This window comes from Cavia porcellus, unplaced genomic scaffold (genome assembly GCF_034190915.1).
Source record: "Cavia porcellus strain 051 isolate PalLab524CR breed Dunkin Hartley unplaced genomic scaffold, mCavPor4.1 scaffold_1, whole genome shotgun sequence".
Lineage (NCBI taxonomy): Eukaryota > Metazoa > Chordata > Mammalia > Rodentia > Caviidae > Cavia > Cavia porcellus.
The window spans coordinates 241,472,049-241,487,356 of NW_026947484.1; the positions used below are offsets into that span (position 1 = coordinate 241,472,049).

Genomic DNA, 15,308 nt, shown 5'->3' on the forward strand with positions numbered 1-15,308 from the left:
AGGCAGCGGACATTGTGTCTTCACCACTAGGCCCCAGAGACAGAGTTTGGGGTACAGCTTTGCAGAGTGGCTAACAGCTTTGTTGCATCTTAATTATCAGGTTGTTGAAAGCCAATTTAGGGTTAGCTATTAAACTAAGAAATCCAAGCTGGGCATGGTGGTGCATGCCTATATTTCCAGCATTTGGAAGGTTGAGGCAGGAAGATTGCTGTGAGTTGGTGAGCAGCCTGGACTCCTCAGTGAGTTCAGGCCAGCCTGAACTACACAGTGAGACCCTGTCTCAGAAAAAAAAAGGAATTCCTTATGCTATGATATGGTTACAAGAAGTGTACTCCAAAGCCCATTGTTAATAGCCTGGTCCCCAGGTTGGCCCTGTAAGGAGACAGCAAAATCTCTGGGACTTGTAGAAGTCTGCAGGTCTCTAGGGGTTACTCATGGGGGTTTTGACACCCCAGACACCCAGCTCCTGGTTCATAAGGTAAGCACTTCCCATCCACCACAAGATCCCCATCATGGCCTTCTGGAACCCGTCCAGAGGCCCAGAGCAATGGAGAGACTCAGTCATGGGCTGGAAACTCAAAACCATGAGCCAAAGTCAACATTTCATTTTCGTAATTAACTCAGACATTTTATGACAGGGGTCAAAAGCTGACTAATGCACACAAATCTCTAATTTTACTGATTTTCTAATTTTGTTAGGCAAATGCCATGACTTTATATTAGGAACAAAGTGTACCCTGCAACTATTTGTATTTTCCATTTATTATATACCAGAGAAAAATGTAAAGGTAAACGCAAATCCCACGGACATTAGAGCTTGTAGTTACGTTTCCGGCTTCCGTCACCCCGCCTTGCTGCTCCCGCTTGACTTCCCTTCCTTTCTTGTCGTCTTTGTTTTTCTTTGTTTCCTTTCCACCCTCTTCCCCACCAGTCTCCCTTTCTCTTCTCCTCTTTCTCCTCCTCCTCCTCTTTTCCTTTTCTCCTCCTTCTTCTTTCCTGTCTTCTGAACTTCGAATCTTTTTGAACTGTGAAAGAAGGAAGGAAGGAAGGAAATAACCTAGACAAAAGTAGAAGAGAGATGAAGAGATATGACAGAAAAAAGTACATAAGTCAAATAGGAGGATAAATAAAATCTAAATGGGAATAAAGGATTAATTAAACACGTCTTGAAGAATAATGAGGACAAAAGTTTAAAAAGTGGGAAAATTGAACTTAAGAAGAGTAAGCTTATTATTCCTGGAAACAAATTTACCATTATTCTTATTTCTGTTATTCTAAATTTTTTCACTAAATATTTTGGTTTATACTTACGTATATTAAATATACTTATATATATTAAAAGATTTCATCCTATTGAAGGTAAAGGTCGTAAGAAAAGTAGATAGGTCAGAAAAAAATACAGATTTCAGGATTTACAAAGGATGTTATACAATCATAGGATTTCATGGACAAATAGAGGAGATAGCTAGAGATACAACAACACTCAGAAAGGAAATAGACCTCAGAAGATTACTAACCCTAAAAGTTAAATTTGTAGACAACATTCCAGATATACTTACAAAGAAGAAAACTGTAGGTATCTGACAAAATTGACATTCATTGTAAAACTAAGGTTCAATTTCAGACAACAAAAAGTCTTATTTTTCAAGCGTATTGGACACAAGAGAAAATAAATTGGGGCTAGTGTGTCAGGTCTCATCATCTGCTGGCCTGTAACTCACATATGGGATCATTAATTCATGTGTTTGGGGAGAAAGAAACTGAGAGTCTCTTAGAAAGATGTTTTTCTTAGCCCAGCGCCTTTCCTAAATATCACAGTTCTTTGGCACCCTTGTGGAGACCGTATATCTTGAGGTTTGAAGAACAACTCCCACAGAATTCACTCTCGCTAGCGAAATTGTAGCCCGAGCAGGACACCGTGGCACCACTGCATTTGTTACTGAGAAATCCTGCTCAGGGATTCCCAAGGGAACCGTGTTGGTGCTGAGCTCTGCCATGCGTCCTGAGGGTGGCGCTGTGGCCATCGGGGCAGAGTGCAGGCAGAGCAGTTCTGAGCTCTTAGGAGAGCACACACAACAGGTGGCCCCTGGAATAAGGAACAACCCTCCTTTCTGTGTCACCCAGTGAATACAGGGTGAGCAGCCATTCTGGAAAATGATCATTTTAAAGTTCCTGGAACTCTAAGACAATTTAACTGCCCTCAACATCTAGGGCACAATTGCTCTAGGGACAAATAAGATCAGAGTTTCTATGGAAATCAAGATTCACTTAAAAAAGATTATACCCCCAAATGGAAAAGTCAAGTGACTTTAGTAATCTATGCATCCGAGAATACCTCAGATCCTCCCTATTGATCTCTAGAAGCAAATGGCATGTAGAAGAATCAGGGTGATCTAGTAAGTCATTCAATTATTTTTGACTTTGAAGAACCCATGGTCATTACAATTAGGAACAATAAATGTATGGCTCTATATTTTTATCATTCTATGTATTGGGAGCAGAATCAAGTTCATCAGAGAGATATTGGAGTTCCCATTGCTTTAAAAATCTGAATTATCTGGAAGTACTTGCCTTTTAGTATATATTAAGATGCAACATAATGCCAAAATAAACCAATATTGGGTGGACACTAATGTCCAGTGAGTGACACTGAATCTAACAACTGGACTTTTTATAACAATGATGTGAAGGACTCAGGCACACAGAAGGAAGATGGCCACATCAAGACAGATGCCCAGTTGGAGCCACCTAACCATGCGTACACTATTTGCAGTACACACGTGGGAGAATATCAGGACTTGTTTTCTAGATATCGTCCCATGCTTCATGCTCTCACAGGTGGTGACTTGAGAGGTGGGTGGATCTAGGGTGTGTGATGCTGGATTAAGCATGTGATACTGGACTAAGAATGGGTGTGCTTATCATAGGAAAACACCAATAAAGTGAAAAAAAAAAACATAGACTGGCAAAGAATTTCAGCCAATTGTCTCTTAGACAAAGAAGAACATATAAAAAACTGACACAACTTAGACCACCTAAATTCAAAGACCCTCTCCAAAAATGGGCATCTGAGATGAATACATACTTCTCAGATGAAGAAACACAAATGGCAAATACATCAAAATTGTTCAACACCATTCATCATTCAAGAGATGCAAATTAAAATGACATTCAACCTCACTCCAGAAAGAATGGTTGTTGTCAAAAAATCAGCCAATAACAAATGCTGACAATGATGCAGTGAACGAGGAAGCCTTTTCTACTGTTGGTGCGAGTGTAGACTGGTGTAATCCCTGTGAAAATCAGTGTGGAGATGCCTCAAAAAGCTAGACTTAGAGCTTCAATTTTACCCAGTTCTTCCCCTTCAAAACATCATACATCAGTGATATGTGTGCACCCATGTTTATAGCAGCACAATTTGTAATAGCTAAATCTTGGAAAAAGCCCAATGGCCATCAACCAAGGATGAATAAAAAATATGTAGTATTTTTATGTAATGAAATACTACTTAGTCATAAAAAAGAATAAATTTGAGACTTTTATAGATAAATGGGTACAGCTTTAGACCATAATTGTAAGTGAAATACTTTCCTGGTGTGAGAAACTGAAAGACTAACTAAGGTCTAAAATGTACAATAGATACTGTGAAATGTAAAGAAATTGTTTAAAAAGGAAAAGAAACTAAAATGGAGAAAAGAGGAAAGGAAGAAAGAAAAAGGGGGAAATGCAAGTTAGCTATCTTATTAGTGTCTCTTGGTTCATTGAAAAGGCAAATTCATGCTAATATCAATTGGCGAAATTTTTATGCCCATATCTTGCACTCTGAGTAACTATGTTGAAGATTACAATGCGCAGTGAATTAACTATTGTTACCCTCCTATGATTTTGTTAAGAATTTCTGTTTTACCTTTCTTTAATAAAATAGAAAAAGAAGAAGAATGGGTTTGAGTAATGGAAGCCCCACTCTGGGTGAGGATGGCACCAATCAGTGCCTTTGTAGCCTGCGTGAAAAACAAAAGAAGAGAAAAAACTCAGGCTTGCTGCTGCTTGCTGCTTCTGCCTACCGTACCTTGGACTATGGCTCCTCTTTGATGCCTCTCTGCCATACTCCCCTCTCTTGCAGCCAGCTGATCATGGGTTGAAATCTCTGTAAACTGTGTGCTAACCCTCTCCTCTTTTAATTTGTGAGTGTTGGGCATTTTTTTCTAGCAATGACGAAAGTAACTAAAACAGATTTTGGTACCAGAGAAGTGAGGTCATTACTGTGCTTACACCTGGCCATGTGGTTTGGGAGTCTTTGGAGCTAGCTTGCAGGAAGAGTTTGGAAGGGTTTAGAGATGCAGTCCTGGAATTCTATAAGCTGAACTTAGTGAGAGGTAGTCACAGAAATATATCTGGTAAAGACTAGACTCAAGGAGTTTCAGTTATGAAAAAGGACTGCATTGATTGTCGGACTCAAGACAATGTCTGTTATAATCTTACTCTTGGGGGATTTTAGCCAGATTTATGTTGAAAATCAAGAGCAAAGAGCCCATCGGAATGGCTTAAAATGTCTTGAGTTTGACCCCAAAAAAAAAAAAAAAACTTATTTAAAGTTTCAGACTACAAAGATGCAGCAAAGGAAAATTTGGTTGCTGAAAAGGAACAGGACAATAGAAAATACAGACTGAGGACATTCCAGAAATCAACAGGAATCCATTTTGTAGCCTCAAAATTGCAAATATTAAAGACCTTGCTTTGAAAAGAAAGTCCCAAAACACTGATTTAGAATAGCAGTAACCTAGGGAATTTGTTCCTCAGGATTGGCTTCATAGTGCTTGGCATTCCAGGCACTAGAACCCTAACTAAGAAAGGAAAAAGCCAGGCTACTGCCCCAGCTGACAGAAGATCTTAGCATCACCCACCTGATTCTGGTTTTAGATGCATGCAGAGTGCGAGAGTTGTGGGGTCAGGAAGGCTTCCACCAGATTTCAGAAGAGGGCCTGGGAGGCCAGGCAGTGAGAAGGTGCAAATGTGAAGAATTCACAAGGCTGAACAAGCCAGGACTGTGGGTCATCCGAGGAATGCTACAAAGAAGAAGCAGAGTCAGCCCAAGAGAGAAGTTGTGGGTGCTACCACCACTGGCAGGGGTACAGGGGTGGAACTACACACGCCCTTTGGAGTTCACATGTTACTACAGATTATCTCAGATGCTGGACATGGCAATAAGGGACTTAATGTTTGTCTCTGCTGGATTTTGAGTCTGCTTTATTCAAGTTCCTTTCTGTTCCCTATCTGTACCTTTTGGAATGGAAATGTTCATCTTGTGTCATGTTGTGTTGGAAATGTTTAACTTTCTTTTCATCTGTACAGGGCCTTGAGGCTAAGAGTTTGCATTAAGTCTCAGAGGAGACTTTGGAGTTCATTATGGCGTGTATCTAGATGTCCCCACCAACCTTCATGCAGTCATAGACGGAGCTTTTTAGAGGTAATTGGATCGAGAATGTGTGATTCTAGAGTTCAGGATGTGATGCTGGTATTAATCACTGTGCAATGCTAGGATGAAGGGTGCTGATACAGAATACCAAAGACAGGAAACCGGCTGCTGCTGTCATCTGCCGCCTGCTGCCTGCTGCCTGCTGCCTGCTGCTTGCTTCCCGTGATGGACTGTTTCTCCTCTGCAATTCCTTTCTGCCACGTGTCACCCTGCCTCAGACTGAAACCTCTACAAACCGTGAACCAATATAACCTTTCTTCTTATAACTTTGGGTGTCAGGTATCTTGCTTGTCTCAGGATAAGAAAACTAACTAAGACAGGCTTGGAGTTTTCAGCCATGTTGGTTTTTTTCGCTCCTGTTAGAGTCGGACTACATGCAACTGCATGAAGAGGTGTGCATGAGTCTTTTGGGGACCAGGGGCAGAATATTATGGTTTGTATTCAGGTATCCTCCAAAAGCCTCATGTAGTCTTAAGTAGGACTTTTGGAAGCTGACTCAATCTAGGGAGTAAGAAGGGGTATGGACAATGGGAGCTCCACCCTGGGTGTCAGTAGCACCAAACAATAGGCTTACAGCCTATTGTTGGAATATAAAGGGACGAAACAAAAAATGTAAACAGGAACAGAAAGAAGGTGGGCTGTTGCTGCTGCTGCTTGCTTTCTTGCTTGTTTGCTGTTTCAGTGCCCTCTGCCTGCCGTGCCACCAGCTGTTTCGTTGACATGGCACCCCGTCTCGGAGCCAGGTAACCACTGTGTGAAGCCTCTACAAACCGTGAGCTAAATAAACTTCTCCCTCCTTAACTTGTGGGTGTTGGATATTTTGTTCCATCACAGGAAAATTAACTAAAGCAGGGAGGTAGAGTCACAGAGGCAACCTCATCATTATCACACTCTCGTCTCCTGTGGAGCCACAACGTGCTACACACTTAGCTCCACGTACAAAAATGTCCTTACACAATGAAGTATGGATTCATTTCATAGAACTGAAACTGACGTTCACAATGTTCAGTTACACTGCCGAAGTCCCAACGCTAATAAACTGTAGAGTCAGAGTTTGAACACAATTCTGTCTGTCAGAACCACCAGCTTTTAAACATTATGCTATAATACTCCATACACCAACTCAGAAGTGGGAAGAAATACTATCAGCTTAATTTATCTTAGCGTTCTTGTATTAGAGATGAAGAAACAGAAACCTCTGTACAGAAAATTAATGTTATATCAGAACACAACATATTCCAAGATGCTGACACCAAGGACAAAATTTCTTCCAGTACCATCAACACATATGCAGTATCATACCTGCCACATGTTTGAGTTTTGTCAAATCTAACGAAGCACTGCATACGAATACCTTTGGTCCTATCTTCCTTAGACAGCTAATCACAGGTCATACAGACTGTGATCAATTTAGCAAGGTCCACACTGGTAAACTAGGCACCTTGGGAGCCAGTAGTTTTTTCTTTGCTTCATGGCCTGTGACACACTGATATTTGTGTTCCAGGGTTGTGTCCATGGCTGTCCTCAAACAGCAGCACCTCATTGCTTATCAGAAAACTCTCATGCATGCTAGGAGCCGTCGATGCACCAACCAAGGCTACATCACAGCTTCTGTGCCAGAAGGGTGAGGCGTTTGAGGCTCACTAAGCGATCTTTTACCCTGCCCTACTTCCAATAAAGGAGGTATATTAGAATGCGGGGGTAAGGAGGATTGCAGCAGGGGGATACTATGTGATCATCCAGCTCAGCACATGTCCAGACATCGTCTTAGGAAAACAGAAAGCCATGCATGTCACATACTAAGGAACTGATACTAAGCTTTGACACAAAGCTTCAACAGGACAACTGTGGGACATATCATGTTCCCTAACCCCTGGGCATCCCATAAGTCTAGAAATTTATAGGTGAGCTTAATTTGTATTTATTGACCCACTAATAGGAAATATTACAACACTACACAAAGTCACAGACTCTGGGCTCCCATACGCTGGATCTTCTTATTCTTCTGTATGATCTTGGAGGAGCGACTGATCTTTCCAAACATGAATTTCCTCACCTGTGAAATGGGTTCAGGAATACACTCCGAGGATTATCATGAGCATTAATTAAGACGGCACACGTAAAATGTTTGCAATGCAATTGAATCTCAAACTATAAATCAGTTTATTATATAGTAATAGTTTACAAAGGGAAAAAGTTTTATTTAAGTGAGTCACTGCACTGTTGTATGTGGCAAAACGTGAGAAAGAGAAAATAATCTCATAGCAAAAAGTACTAGACTACTTGAAAGTGCCCCGTGTTGTTATGTGTATTACTTTTTTCTTGGGATACAAGATTAAATAGTTCACTGCCCTTGGAAGATGTCAGGGGCTGGGTGAAGTGATGAATGGATAAATGGACCAATCTAATAGGATAAAAACCAATTCAAGGACGGAGACACAAACACGTGCTCTGCGGGTGTGCGCTAAGGGGTAGGGGTGCTGTGTAAAGGCAGAGCCTCTCCCCCTGCTGCAGGCCCAGCAGTTCATCGCGTTACTCAGCACGTAGTCTGTGCTGAAAATCATTTCAAAAGTGCATTAAACGACCCAGAAACGCTGGGTGGTGGTGTTGTCGTTGTTGTTGTTCTGAATCAGGAACATTCTCAGTGTTTGAAACTGCAAAATCACATCCTTCCCTCTTAAGTCATGACTTCAGACTCTGGAAACTCAGAAATTATAATTTTAAAATGAACATTTAATGTATCTCCTTATAATCTACTTCAAAAAAACATAATTTGATTTTACCTAAAGAATCCCAAAATCAGATAGATTTCCGTGGCTGTGACCTGCAGCATAACTAACCGAAACAATAAATTCTACCTTCTTCCCATTCTGCGTCATACTTTGCGCTTCTGTATCAAAACATGAAAAGGGCAGTACATTAACACCAACCACCAGGCTGAGAGCATTGTGATAGTGCAATAACTAGCTAGATTTATTATAAATTTGCTGAGATCCTGTTTGGTTTTAATGCCAGAAGAGCTCTCCTCTCCTCCTCAGTGTAGATAGTTTAACTTTCACGAATGTAGTAAAACTGATACATCCACTCTCAAGATGGAGACTCACACTGTGTCAGCAGAATTGATAAGGAAATTATTTCCTCTAAAACAAAGCCAAAGAAAAGATGAAAAGGAAATGTCACACTTTATCCGTATATTTTTAGATGACAATGAAAGCACTTGGGATTAATTGTCCACCATTTGAGTGACCTCATTTTTTACAGAGCAGAGTTATCTTAAGAATTCCCCACTCTAAAGTTGAGATTAGGGTCTCAATTTAAAGTGTAAAATCGTGTTTAAACCCGACATGCACTTTGAAGGCACAGTTGAAGCCAGCAGCATACGTGAAATCAGAGACAGCAAAGCCAGGGAGAACTATCAGATCAGTCCCCGCATCTTTGCTTTGATGTTGCAAACAAATAAAAGGAAAGTGTAATTCCTTTTCCTTAATTTTCCATCATTTTGCATATTCAATATGCAGCGGCTTTTTTTTTAGCAGGGTCACCGGGGATTGAACTCACTACCTTGCAGTTGCCAGGCAGGCACTTACGCCACTGAGCTAAATCCCTGGCCCTTCAATATGTAGTGTTAAGTAAGTCAAATTTTCAGGGGTCACATACACACTCACAAACATACTCTGCTCTGTGACTCCACCCTCTACCCCAGAATGGTAACTGTAATGATTTCCAAGCCCTGGCAGTCTTTCCCTACGCCGTGTCAAGATGCTTGCACCCCAGATGGGTGACACAAAAGCTAGGATGAAATTTCAGCTCAATGCCATTCCATAAAAATGTTTCTTAATGCAATGGGCCAACTGTAGCATGTAAAGTTCCCTAGAGACAATGCCCTGCTCCCCGCAGGGCAACCTGATGATGACTTGTATGTGTACAGTGCCTCTCTTTGGTGAACTGTGAAAATTTCAGGTTCATAAAGCTTCATCCAGCACTAAAATAGGCTTAATCATGTGAATGCATCTTAAACGGAACAGCACACGAAAGCTCACAGGTATTGAGAAACATTTCATTTCCTACAGCAGGAATTTCTCCTTCCTTAATCTTGAGCATGGTCGCTTGTTCTCACTTGTTCATTTCTGTTATTATTCTTCTACTACAAAGAGTATTTTTTTCTTGTCATTGCATAAGTAACTATTTGTGGCCCTCTATGTCTCCTGTACATACTGGCTGCTGGTCACTGGTCACCACAGACAGAAGTGTGTGTGTGTGTGTGTGTGTGTGTGTGTGTAAGCATGTGTGTGTGTCACTGTGTGTGCATAGCATTCTTTCCCTGTACTGCATCAAACTGCTTGTCCCCAAGATAAATGACCAGAAAGCTCCTGAGTTCTGTTCTTCAAGCGGCTCAGCTAAGTGAGGAAGACAGGCACACAGCCATTTGTGATTCTGCACTGCGCATTATCTAAAAATTTTGTCACTCAAATCCAAGGGTCCCAAATAAAACTTGGCCCTCTCTTGGCTCTGCCTTGCTGATTCAATTAGCTTAAAAATTTGCTGAAACTCTTAGCTCCTTCCCCCTATTTTCCTAAGCATAACGGAACAATTTAGGCCTGACTATAAAAGGCTGGACACAATCTGATTTACTCCTGAGGAAAGTAGGACCTAAGAGGTAGGAACGTCTCATCAACCAGCAGGAATGCTTTCAGGATTGGATGATGTTTTTATACGTGCAATGCACCATTTAAGAGCTACTGTGGTTTTCTGAAGTTCCGTTTGTGGGGCATTAAACATGTGCCCAGTCTATTTTATACTGCCACATGCTGTATTGCACTACTGTATTCCAACGTTTTTACCTTTCCTTCCTAAAATAAAAGGAATCTAAGCTGCAGGGTAAAATGTTCATGTACTTCTCTGTTTTAATGCTCTACTGTTTTTAAGAGGAAGCTAAATAACCCCACAACTATATAGAAACCGGCCAACATTCCACAGCAACGTTTATTGTAAATGTCTGATTTTTGTAAGGAATTCCAAATATAGCTATTTGATTTAATAACTGCAGCATACTACTTCCTTTTCTAAGATTTCCAAAACTTAAATAAACCTAGCATTCTTGCCAGTTATTGTTTACACAAATATTTGAGATTTTTTTTCTTGATAGAAATTACATAAAAGGTTGGTGAGGTGGTTCAGTAGTAAAGTGTTTGCCTGGTATGTTCCTGCGCTGAAGATCCTAGGGTAAACCCCTAACACACATGTGCGTGCGCACACACACACACACACACACACACACACACACACACCATACTTACATATGAATCACATTTACGAGAAAAGAACAGTTGGACAAGTTAGCCTTTTCATATCAAATTTCAATAGTATCAGCTAAAAGTATGTTTAATCCGAAGGTCAAGATAAAATGTGAAACCTCGGCTACTGCTATAGTCTTCAGCCTTGAAAACTATTCAAGTCTCATCTTTGTAGGAAAAATGCAACAAAGATTAGAGCTGGAAGAAGACCATGGTTCAGGAGACATTATGTCTAGCAACTAAATGAAAAGGTCCTGGAGCCCACAGATGGGAAAAATGAACATCGCCAAAGATGTCCCCTCCGGATCAAGCCTGTGCAGATGTCCAGGTACCTCCCCACAGAGGCACGTGGCCCAGCCTTCTCAGCAGTAAATAATCCTTCTTGTGGACTAGAGAGCTTTCCGGGCTTCTTAGAATCTATGCTATAATGTAGAGAAGCTCACCCTGGAATGAACCATGGGTGTCGGCATGGAGAGCTGGAGCAGAACCAGAGGTGAACTCACAGCTGGTGTTCACCAAGCTTCACCAAAGACTAAGCTGGCACCACAAGCACCCACGCCCTGATGGTAAAGCCTGCTGGTGATGCCCAGGCTCTGCTCCACACACGCTCCACAAACATACTTCATGCCAGCCACACACTATGCCCCTTCCTCCGGACAGAACCTGTAAGGGCACCAAAAGTCCACCAAAAAAAAAAAAAAAAACCCTATATATGTATATACACATATACACACACTTCAGGAAAAGAAAAATGTCTACAAATATTTTAACACTAAGTTTATTTGACATCATTAGATTAAAACAGGTTATCTTTATTCTCTACAATTGCAAGAGGCGCTCGCAGTGGTGACCTTCACTTCCAGACCGGTTTACCAGTACGGACCTGCTGCTTGGGTGCCCTTGGCCGCACACATTTTCAGTTCCTTCTCTAAGGGCCGGCGATGTGTGGGTTTTCTGCAATATTCGGCCTCCCCTGGGTCCCCCCAGAGAAGGGGAACAGTGTCTGCTGGATAGATACACTATTTTGCTTTTCCTGAAGTGTGTACCTATTTCTGGTGGACGTTGTATATATGTGTCCCATCTCCACTCCTTTGTTCATGGTGTATTTTACTGGAATGATTTTTCTCTTTTCTATAACCATTTACCAAACCCTAGAAACCCTTTTGACATTGCTCTTCCGCCATCTAGATTTCCCCGTCTCTAAATTTAACATAGTCTGAGGTCTTGTTTCTACAGTATTTTTCTTCATGATTCTTTGTCACATTTAGTGTTTTGGGTACTTTCTTGGGTTTGGGCAACACAAGTGTCTACAGGAGAGTTTCCCAGCTGGCCGTGCAGGGCTGGAGCTGCCTTAGCTTCCTAGACTTCCGGCTCCCAGCACAGTGCTCTGCTCCAGGTCGCAGAACACAGCTGCCGAGTCGTCAGCACACACTGCACACTACGGGAGCCTGGTGTTGTTAACCGTTGGTGCCAACCTCCGCGTTTCACATACAGTAGCACATCTACTTCTCCTGTTCTTCCCGTCCCGCCTGTCTTCACGGTATGCTCTTTATTGTCTGTACTCTTACTCTGATCTTGATCAAGAACTCAGAAAAATGCTGCCTGTAAAAGCCGGCAGCATCTATGGACAGACTTGGCTGCTGCCTGCAGCCCTCGGGTCTTGGCTCCCTTTGGTACAGCCCGAGATAGCATCTCCTATTTTAAATCAACCTGGATTCTCAGTGGCAGAGAAATCCTTGGCCATGCTTCTTTCTGCCATGCCACATATAAATTATGCCTAAACATGAAGACATAAAGTAACCTTTAGAAATGCAGGAAGCAGTAAATTACCAGGGAAATGTTTTAATCTCGCACTGTTAGCTCTTCCTTGGATCACAATCCAAGTGTATCCTATTTAAGGAAACCCTGCTGGGTTTCCTCTAGGAGAATGCCTTGCTTCAAGCCATGTCTGGGATGGAACGACAGCCATATGGGTTTTGCTGTAACAGCTCAGAAGCGCATATTTCGTTTTTCCCGTGAAACTGTGGGCCTCTGGAATCCATGCTCTGTACACGAGTAAAGGAACTTTAAGAAACATGGCCATTTCTCATTCCAAAGTTAATCACAAAATATTGTTGTGTGAAACTACCCAAGTGACCCTGCTAATACAACTGTTCAAACATCGGAGGAGACCATCCCAGAAACATGTCTGTCTATGGATTTCTCCCCCAGAGCCCATCCTGCACCAAGACCTTCATGACAAGTGACAACAGCGGACTTCAGGTCTTCATCACTACCATGAACAAAAGGTGCATGAACAGAATCCTGCTTAGAAAGTGGTAATTTAAAAAGGCAAACAGAACTAACTTATACATCCAAGAACATAGTAAAATATCCAGGCAAAATATATACCTATCGTGTTAACCCTGAAACCTATATAAAACATGTCCGTAATATACACTTGTACACATGTATATGTGTTTATATGCAGTCACATATATACGTTCCCACCCCCTGACATTTGCACTATTTGTCAACAGTCTTAATTGCTCATAACCTGGACATGATCCTGACTATAAAATGAGAGATCTCAACTACATTTGGTTTTGTAAATGTTTTATATAGTATTAGGGTGCCTTGTACACTATTTGGCTTATATTATTATAAAAGGAAGAAAAATAAATGAAACATCTCACAAGAATCAACATTTGAAAGCAAACACACACATCCCTACACACTCAACAGAAGCAGGTCCCGAGCATGAGAGGCGAGCATGACCCTCATGGAAGGAAGGAAAGAGGACTGACTGCCCAGTGCTGAGTACAGCGCCTGGGACACAGGATGTACCTGATGTACCTAACCAGGCTCATTCACATTACTGAGCCCGCAAGCTGCAGGATGGTGTGACGGACAGGACAAACTAGGCGGCTGGTTTGGTCGTGGCATCAGTGCCTTACGGCTGTATGTCCTGACCAGGTCATGGTTACAGTTTGGTTCCTGACTTGATCAGAGACCAGCTCCTTGAACTTAACCTCCTGTCATGGCACAGCAGGGACCCCGAGGTACGCTATATACTCAGTGAGAAGCATGCACAACTTTTCTTGTACTTAGAACAACTAGCATTTGCTGAGTGGCAGCTCTGCGTGGCCGCCCCATGATTGGATCTCCAATTTCCTGAGCTCGTGTCCAGGAGGTGCTGCTCTCCTGGCATTAGAGAAGGAACCGTAGGCCGGAGCCTTCCGCTTCCGGGCTAACCCTTCACCTTGACACTGGGAGCAGGGCCTCTGACGCATGACAGCCACTCCCCCAAAGCCTAACACTGGAACGAGAAGCAGGAGAACCAGCATTCAAGGCTGTGCTCTGCAAACACATGGACACACACTCAGACGCTGCTGTTCACAGGGTTTCCTAGCTGTTCAGAGGACTACAGCAGTCACTGAGAGCATCTCCCCAGTGCTAGAGGGCGTACGGTATGTGGCCTTCACTCACACATTGTTTCAAAGCCTGTCTTGGAGGTGAGAAACCTACATATTATGAAATCACTCTTTCCTACAGTTCTGGGAATAAAAGAGAAAAGGAAACTCCAGAACTTGAAGATCACGCCAGAAATTCCACTTTGGAAGGAGGATTGTGTGCTCAGAGCAGGCGGTGCCTCCCACTCTGCTCCGTGTTGATATACACCCCTTCTCCAGCTTTGCTGAGACAATTTCTCATACGGTGCGGCAGCCTGAAGTTCTGATCCTGGCTAATTCTGGGGAAATGCCACATCTCCTACAGCAAGTGAGAAAAGGACATTTCATTTTTTGACAGCATAAGCAAAAATGTCATCTAAAGGAGTCCAGGGGGAAAAGCAAGAGAGTCGAGCATTATAAATGAACATTCCTTCTTCTTCAATGTCTTAGCAAGAAAAGGAAAGAATTTGGGGCCAGATAAAGAGCCCAATCCAGAGATACTACAGCAGTTTACAGCCTGAGGTCACCAGGAGAGGGATGGGGAGGTCCGAATGGAGGAGTTGAGCCAGTGCGGGGCCAAGCAAGGGAGGGGAATTGTGGGATTAGTCCTTGGAGGCTGCAGGGTGAGAAAGGGGAGAGAGACAGGGGAGTCAGCCAGGGAAGGTGTCAGGGCTGCCTGAGGATCTCAGATTTCCTCCTGAGAACAAAGGCTCCACATGCTCTGTGACTGACTCTAAATCAAGACAGAACCAGAAGAGTAGGACAACCCAGAGGGAAATCACTACCACGTCCTTGTTTCCAAGCAAGAGGTTAGTTATGCTAGATAATTCCACCCATGCAGTGAAATACACTTGCAAAGTAGGCAGATATAGAGCTGAAGACGGGGGAACTCCACATTTGGGGGTTGCTGGAATGATAGGAAAACACAGCTTTCAAGCCGAGAATGGCTGAGGGAGAATGACAGAAGAGGCTGTGGAATTACAGCTGGAAAGCCGTGGCGTTCACTCGGGAGTTGGCGAACATTCCCACAAGGGAACGTATGGTGGTGGGGTCAACTGTTTCTAAAATCTCGAGTGCATGAGGAATCCAGAGAAATTCCAGGAAAGT

The 15,308-nt window shown here is 42.5% G+C and overlaps 1 long non-coding RNA gene across 1 annotated transcript in view; it reads right to left on the reverse strand.

Annotated features, from left to right (window-relative positions):
- Window positions 1-744: 744 nt before the first annotated feature.
- Window positions 745-15,308, reverse strand: part of LOC106028365 (uncharacterized) — a 31,717-nt gene continuing 17,153 nt past the window's right edge. The window contains exons 3-4 of the long non-coding RNA XR_010041621.1: window positions 4,905-5,066; window positions 745-1,057 (exon numbers count right to left, since the gene is read on the reverse strand). This is a non-coding gene — a long non-coding RNA (uncharacterized LOC106028365). The remainder of the gene's footprint in view (window positions 1,058-4,904; window positions 5,067-15,308) is intronic.